Genomic DNA, 8,360 nt, shown 5'->3' on the forward strand with positions numbered 1-8,360 from the left:
TCCCGAGATAGCCAGCTCGTGTCAAACCCATCAAGTCTCCAGGAGTGGGAGGCTGTGTGCTGGCCAGATGCTCCCACTTGGGCCCTGTGTGACCAGCTGACAGGGCCTTTTCCAAGTGCTGAGAGGTTCTGGTGGGTGTCCCCTTGAAGCGCAGCCTGCCTATCTTCGGACTGTAGCTCCTCCAGCTGTCCCTTATCCAATGACCATCATCCCATGATGCTCTGGGACAGGAACTAATCATTCATTCTTGTTGCATGGACTCTCTCAGGATTTTTATTTATACACTGAGGGATGTTGGTTTGGCTTTGTTTGAGCTGAGGTGATGGAATAGTTGTTATTTGGTCGTTGTTTTTTAAAAACAAGATCTCATGAAGTCTAGGCTGGTCTCAAACTTGAAATGTATCTGAGGCTGGCCAGGAACTGATCCCCCTGACTCCACCTCCCAAGGGCCAAGATGACAGTCATGGCTACCATGCCCAGGTAAAGAGATGTTGTGGAGTGAGCCGAGGGCTCTGCATGCCAGGCAGGCACCCTACTGACCAAGCTACATCCCCAGCAGTGAATGGTGTTTCATAAGAAAATGCCAACTCCTCTACTTTTAAAAAGTTATATTTATGCTGGGGATTTAGCTCAGTGGTAGAGCGCTTACCTAGGAAGCGCAAGGCCCGGAGTTCGGTCCCCAGCTCCGAAAAAAAAGAACCAAAAAAAAAAAAAGTTATATTTATTTATTGTGTTTGTGGGCCCATGCATGCTGGTATGTCCATGAATAGACAAGGAAGGCGTGTAGGCATGTAGGCATGTGAAGGTCTTCTGACCTTCATGGAGGTTAGAGGAGAAGTCTGAGAAGTTGGTTCTCTCCTTCCACCATGCCAGATGATGGTCTTCGGGCTTGGCAGCTGGTACTCTCACCACTGAGCCATCTCTACTTCTTTTTTTTTTTTCCCGGAGCTGGGGACCAAACCCAGGGCCTTGCGCTTGCTAGGTAAGCGCTCTACCACTGAGCTAAATCCCCAAGCCCCCATCTCTACTTCTTGCCTCATTCTAGAATATCTATTATAATGGTGAAAAGGACGCCTGAGGACAGGGGTCACTGAATAACAATCCATAGGTCAAATCTGCCCGGCAGATTGTTTTATATACCATCTTTTAAAGATTTATGTGTTTTATTTATGAATATGAGTGCTCTGTTTGCTGCATGCACACCAGAAGAGGGCATCAGATCCCATTACGGATGGCTATGAGCCACCATGTGGTTGCTGGGAATTGAACTCAGGACCTCTGGAAGAGCAGTCAGTGGTCTTTACTGTCGAGCCATCTCTCGTGCTATATGTATTTGATTATGTGATGTCTGGCTGCGCAGACCAGGCTAGCAGAACTGAGCATCATTAATAGTCCGCTTTGGTTGGACACAGGGCCTTGATATACTGACTGAGCTAGTCTTGAACTCACAGAGATCTGTCTGTCTCTGCCTCCCAGAACAATAATCAGTTTTGTTTGCTTGTTTGTTCTGATTTATATATTTTATTGTTTTGTGGATTTTGCCTGCATGTATGTCTGTGCATCATGTATGGCTGGTGCCTGAGGAGATCTGAAGCGGGCCTTGGCTCCCCTGGGACTAGAGTTGTATGGTAATGAGCCACCATGTGCTAGGAACAAAACCTGGGTCCTCTCCAAGAGCAACAAAGCCTCTTAACTGCTGAGTTAGCTCTTCAGCCCTAGCTTTTTAATACTTTTTTTTTGCATTTATTTATGTTTGTGTGGGCATGGACATGGGTGAGCATGTATGCTCATGTGCATGTTTATCAGTGTGTATATATTGTTTCACATACGTGAAGACCAGAGGACAACTTGGAACCAGTTTTCTCCTACTACCCCAAGAATTCCTGGGATTGAGCTTAGGCCATCAGTCTTGATGGTAAGTGCCTTTTAGCACTGAGCCCCCTTGCCAGCCCCTAGAAGCCAATTTATTATTACCTTTCAAACAATAGTTTCTCCAAGTGCCCAGTAGCAGCATGTCATCCTCTCAGCAGAGAAAACTGTAGTGGAGGTAGAGTAAAGCAGGAAGGAGATAATACAAGAAGATGACCGCACAGGAACAGAGATGTACGCACAAGGTTATTCAGTGAAGCCAGGTCCAACAACACTCCTGTAATCCCAGCACTCTGGAGGCTGAGACAGGAGAATTGCTATGAGTTTGGGGCCAGCCTGTGCTACACAGTCAGTGAGGACCAACATAGCAAGATTTTTTTCTTGAGATAGTAAAATAAATAAATACTTAAAAAGGGAGAGGTCTGGGGGTACAGCTCAGGAGTAGAGCACATGCTTGAGACCCTAGCTTCAATATGTGGCTCTTGAAAAAAGAATCCACAAATGACTTCTGCCACAGCAACACCCACCTGTAAGCCCAGTACTTGAGAGGGGAAAGTCAAGGGACTCATCACGAGTGTTAGGTCAGCCTGATAGAAAATGTTCCAGGACAGCTGGGATTGCCTAGTGAGACCTTGTCTAAACAATAACAAAAGACCAGTCTTGCTGGTAAATGCCATTAGTCCCAGCACTTGGGAGGTAGAGACAGGAGGATCTCTGTGAGTTCGAGGCCAGCCTGATGTACAGAGCCTCTTGTGGGACATCCAGGACTATGTGGATGTCTTAAACAAGCAATCATCATCAAAAACAAAAATGTACCCTCCACCATCCACCCTTGAGGGACTAATTTTCATGTTAAAGCTAGAGTGGAGGGGGAAATCAAACACTGGAATTTGTGAGATTTTGGAAAAATAAAAAGGAGTAAGTGGGTGGGGACAGTAATGGAACCCGCAGTCATTGGTTGTAGGCCCTGACTTGATCCCTACACATGAAGGGTAGTGGAAGTCTATCACGTGTCCCAAGGCATGTCATCTTTGTGCAGAAGTAAAATGATGTTGGTGAGTGAATGCTTGTCTAGGAAATGCTATCGAGATGCATCCTTTACTGGGGACATTGCTGGGGCACCCTGGAGCCTGAAGAGTGTGGGAAGGGCCTTCCTCCTGTTTGTTTTATCTATAGTGCAGGGACTTTCTATGTCATTGACCTCAGTTTATCATCTCACTTCTTTCTATTACTGTGGCTCCTTGATGCTGGTTACATTGTAACTAAATATCTTCTTCAGCTGCTGACTGAATCAGAGTCCAAATGTAAAAGAAACTCAAAGTCTAACAGCCCTCCATGTAGCCCTGCACTGTCCTGGAAGTTTAATCATTGCACGATACAGCAGTCTTTGACTAGCTTAATTTCAAAACTAAGAGCACAGCCCCATGCTTGGAGGACACCGAGCCATCTGACGGCGAGCACTGCCTATTAAGCTGCGTGCATTCTTTGAGGGCCCTGTGTAGTATGCAGTTGGCCTTAGCACTCGTGAACACACAATGCCAGGCATGTTGACATGTCTAAGAATCCAGGACATGGAGTCAAGAAGATCCAGAGTTAAAGGTAATCAGGAAAAAAAATGTGGAAACATTTTTATCAGGCATCATAATTTCTTTCCAGAAGGAAGTTGTCAACTAAATTATGCCAAAAAAAAAAAAAAAGCAATACAGTCTGTCCTAGATTGAACTTGGCACAAGATCTGTCGTGTTGTTTGGGAGATGGCTTGGTTAGTAAAGTGCTTGTCACATAAGCATGATCCCTAGAACCCATGTAAAAATGCCAGGTCTGGGAAAACCCTGGCATGGTGGAGCATGCCTTTAATACCAGGACTAGGGATGTGAAGACACGCAGATCCCTGGTGTTTTCTGGCCAGTCTAATTGGAGAACTCAGGCCAGGGAGAGACCGTGTCTCAGAAAAGAAGGTGAATGCTATACAGTCATGACCTCTGACCTTCACATGTATGTACCAAAGATCTATCTTGCTTTAAAAGAAAAATAGGTTCTCTCTTTATATTCATTAGATCTGTTACCTAGATGATCACTTGTTTTTTAGATTTATTTATTTATTTTATGTATTTGGGCACACCGTCACTGTATTGTGACATACCAGAAGAGGGCATCAGATCCCATTACAGGTGGTTGTGAGTCACCATGTGGTTGCTGGGAATTGATCTCAGGACCTCTGGAAGAGCAGTCAGTGCTCTTAATTATGGAGTCGGTCTCTCCAGCGCTAATCGCCTTTTCCATTAAAAACAAAACAAAAGCAAAAACAAAGGGAAGCCAGAAGGCCAACAAAGCACAGGCAAGCCTTCCTGCTGGAGCCCTGGTGCCCACGCTGTTATTTCTTTAACTCAGCTTCCACTCTAGGAAGGGTTTCCTAATAAATTTAGTGTGACAGCCTCGGGGTAGCTATTTCATGCCATTTGTGAGTCTGAATTGTAAATGATGTCCTATTTAACTCAGAAGCATACAGAGACTTCTGTGATGGACAAAGACCTATTGGCATAAGATGTGGCCCAGAGAAGAAAACTTTGGTCAATGCATTTTGTAAAACCCTTAGATTATCCGTTGATGGTGCTTCAGCCAGCAGTCCACATTTCTAGAATTATCTGCTGCTAGATAAAAAACCAGGGAATTCTGAGACTGAAGTGCTCAGGTACAGCCTGACAGGCAGGCATGCGAAATGACGTCAGTTCCACGGAGAGGCCTGAGGTTTTTGTTTTTCTTGCAGTATCAATAGTTAAGATTCCCAGTTCCTGCCAACAGGGGGGCCAAATGGGACAGTCTCTTTGCAAGCAGTTCTCAGTAGGATAGACCCCGACCCTGTAAACCTAGAGTCTGTACCCCAAAACTCGCAGGAAGCAAATGTACATAAGAGGCTTTGAAAAGTGTATTTACTATTTCTATTTCATGCGCATGGGTGTTTTGTCTACATGCATGTCTGTACACCATGTGTGTGCAGTGCCAATGTAGGCCAGAAGAGGAAGTCAGATCTTCTGGAACTGGAGTTTCAGGCTATTGTTAGCAGCCCCTCTGAGTGCCAGGGATTGAACTCAGAGCCTCTGGAAGAGCAGCCAGCGCTCTTAACCATTGAGCCAACTCTCTAGCCCTGGTACAGCCTTTTTGGAAAACAGCTACCAGAGCAGCCAAGTGTTTTACTTTACAGTTTATTTCTTGGAACTTTTAAGTTAAAAGGCTTTTCTCTTTAAATTTCCATTTATTCGTTTGAGTTTGTACATGGCTGTATCTATGTCACATGACACACGTGGGAATCCAGAGACCAGCCTGTGGTAGCCAGTTCTTCCACCGTGTAACTTCTGGGGTTTGAACTCAGGGCCTTAGGTTTGGTGACAAGCACTTTTACCTGCTGAACCATCTCACTGGCCCTTAACTTTCTGACATTACAAGATGATGTCACCTGTTTTATGTCACACTCAGCTATGCTGGGGCACATGGGGCCCATGGGCCTCAGGTTGGACATACCTGATAACAATTCCACTTTTGGGAATCTACCCAAAAGAACTGAAGACATTTCCACACTAGAACTTGTACACAAAGGCTCCTAGCGGTATTAGTCACATGTCTGCTATTGCTGTAATAATCACAATGTGACGACCTATTAGATAAGCAAAAGGAATTTTTAACTCCAGTTGATTATAATCACCAGAATATAAGTCTGAGTCTTACATTCTATGAAATCAGACATTTGACCTCCTTTTTCTATTTATTTGTTTATTTATTTACTTATTTAGGACAGAATCTTACTCTGTTGCTCAGGTTGACCCCAAACAAAACTGTATGTAGCCCAGGCTGGGCTTGAACTCTCTGCAACCCTCCTGCCTCAGCTCTCTAAGTGCTAGGATTACAGATGTGAGTCACCTTGCCCAACTTAACCATTTTTTCTTTTTGTCAAAGTGGACTCCACACAGAACCCAAAAGTAAAAACAACAACAACAACAACAACAACAAAACAATAGGATGGAGTTGCCTGAAGTGAGAATGGATGGCGCTGGCTGTTTTCACTGTCAGCTTGACACAGACACAACTGTCCGAGTGCCTCAGGGGGAGCCAGAGCACTGAGTGGGCTTTCAATTCCATGGCATTATTGTTGTTTATCAAACATAATGTAACAACTTCATTGTCTAGCATGTGCGTGCATATCTGCATGTGTGTGTGTGTGTGTGTGCCTGTGTGTGTGTGCGTGCATGTCTGCATGTGTGTGTATGTGTGTGTGCCTGTGTGTGTGTATGTGTGTGTGTGTGTGTGTGTGTGTGTGTGTGCTGGTGAAGGTCAAAGGACACTCTCTGTGCTGCTCCACAGTCACTTTCTACCTTCTGTTTGAGGCAAGATCTCTCACTGACCTGAAACATGGCCACAGAGGCCAGACTGGCTGACCTTCGAGCTTCCATGGATTCTCCTGACTCTGCTGTACATCTTGCAGCTCTGGGATCAAGGCCTGCCTAGGAGTTCTGGGGTCTGGACTCAGCCTCACATTTGCCAGGCAAGTGCTTAACCCACTGAGCAGTCCTGCCTGCCCTTGTTTTAAAAAGGTTTACACAGGATTGGAGAGATGGCTTGGTGGTTAAGGGCAATGGTTGCTCCTCTAAAGGACTGGGGGGTTCAATTCCCACCACCCTCACAACAGCTTACAACTGTCAGTAATTCCAGTTCCAGGGGATCCCTCCTACCAGGCGTGCATGTGGTACTCATATCTGTGCATGCAAGCAAAATACTCATACATATAAAATGAATAATTATTTAAATAAGTAAATAAAATGAAATATAAAATAAAAATGCTTAATGGAAAATGTTCTCAGGGACAGCCTGATATATATGCATTTTTCTCTCCTTCCTTCCTTCCTTCCTTCCTTCCTCCCTCCTTCCTTTCTTCCTTTCTCTCTTTTTTAAAAATTGTATTTTAAGACAAGGTCTCACTCTGTAGCCCAGACTGCCTGGAAGTCCAGCTTCTCCTGCTGCAGCCTCTCTCCGTGCTGGGACCACAGTGTGCACCACTGTCCTGGCCACGTTTTTCTGTCTTTCATTTCTTGAATGAATTGTCTTAGTAATCAGCACTGTTAACTGATTCTTTGGGGTTTTGCTGTTGTTGTTTGGTTTGGGTTGGTTTGCAACTGTTTGTTTTAGAAATGGGGTTCCACTGTGTAGCCCTGGCTAACCTAGAATTCATGATATAGCCCAGGACAGCTTTGAATTTACAGAGATGTGTCCGCCTCTGCCTCCCGAGCGCTGGGATTAAAGGCGTGCCCCACCGCACTCAACTCTGACTCCTAGGTGTTTTGTTCAAACACACTTTTCCTTTTTTGCTTCACTTTGTTTTCCCAAGAAATTGTTTTTTGTTTGGTTCTTCAAGTCAAGGTTTTGCGAAGTATCCCAGCCTGTCTTTTACTCCTGGCAATCCTCTTGCCTCAGCCTTCTAAATGCTGAATTGTAAGCGTGAGCCACCAGGCCTGGCTTTCCAAGTGTTTTTTACTCATTATAAATTAATCTAAGTGATTGGCATTCTCTAAGTCAGTCAAAATATGAGCCTCTCAAATCTGCAACCTCCTTAATTCTTTGTGGGGGTGTTCAGGGGTGTGTTGTTGTAAAAATATAGAAATAAAAATGAGTATTGGTGTCTCTTACCCTGCTAGCTCTGTACCGCGGTGTCCAGATATCTGGTAGCTATCTTGGCGGAAACACAGCCCAGCCGCACACTTTCCTCCACTCAAACCCTCACATAAAAGAATACCCAACACAATAATCTTAGATCCAATTGGTAAGATATAATTGCCCACTTAAACATACAAAGCCCAGTACCATCCATCCCTTGAGAACATTAATAACAACCTGTAAATTCACAGAACAGAATCTTAACATCACCTGCCATGGCTTCTCCCCTCTCTCCTCCTCTCTCCCTTAGTCTCCTCCTCTTCCTTCAAACTTCTCTCCCACCCATCCTTCCTTCTCCTCCAATGACAGGCCTCCTTCTATCCTGTACCTGCCTCACCTGTGACATCATCCTACAGGGGTGCTTCATACTAAAAGAACAGTGCTTTTCTATGTATACTGAATATAGTGTAGACTGAATATTGTAAACTATTCTTCAGAAGAGTTGGGGAACAAATTATCTCCTTTCATATTTCTATTTTATGAAATTTTTGATTTATAAAATGTGATGCTACTTAGTATTTGCCAACCACTTACAAGGAAAGTAAGCAGCCAGACAGTAAAATCTGCTGAAGTTACACAGGCAATAGAGACATTGTTGAGAGCCAGTGAATTGTCACCATCCTCAATGAAAGAAAAGGTTGGTGACATTGCCCCCTTGTGGAATTCTCATGCAACAACAATCTAGAGTCCATAGTGGTACTTGAAGGGCATCTGGAATGGCTCAGTGGGTTGTTTGTGACCCTGATACTGGGCTGGCACCTATGCACAGTGGATATTTCCCCTGGTCC

Source organism: Rattus norvegicus, chromosome 8, assembly GCF_036323735.1.
Source record: "Rattus norvegicus strain BN/NHsdMcwi chromosome 8, GRCr8, whole genome shotgun sequence".
Taxonomy (NCBI): Eukaryota; Metazoa; Chordata; class Mammalia; order Rodentia; family Muridae; genus Rattus; species Rattus norvegicus.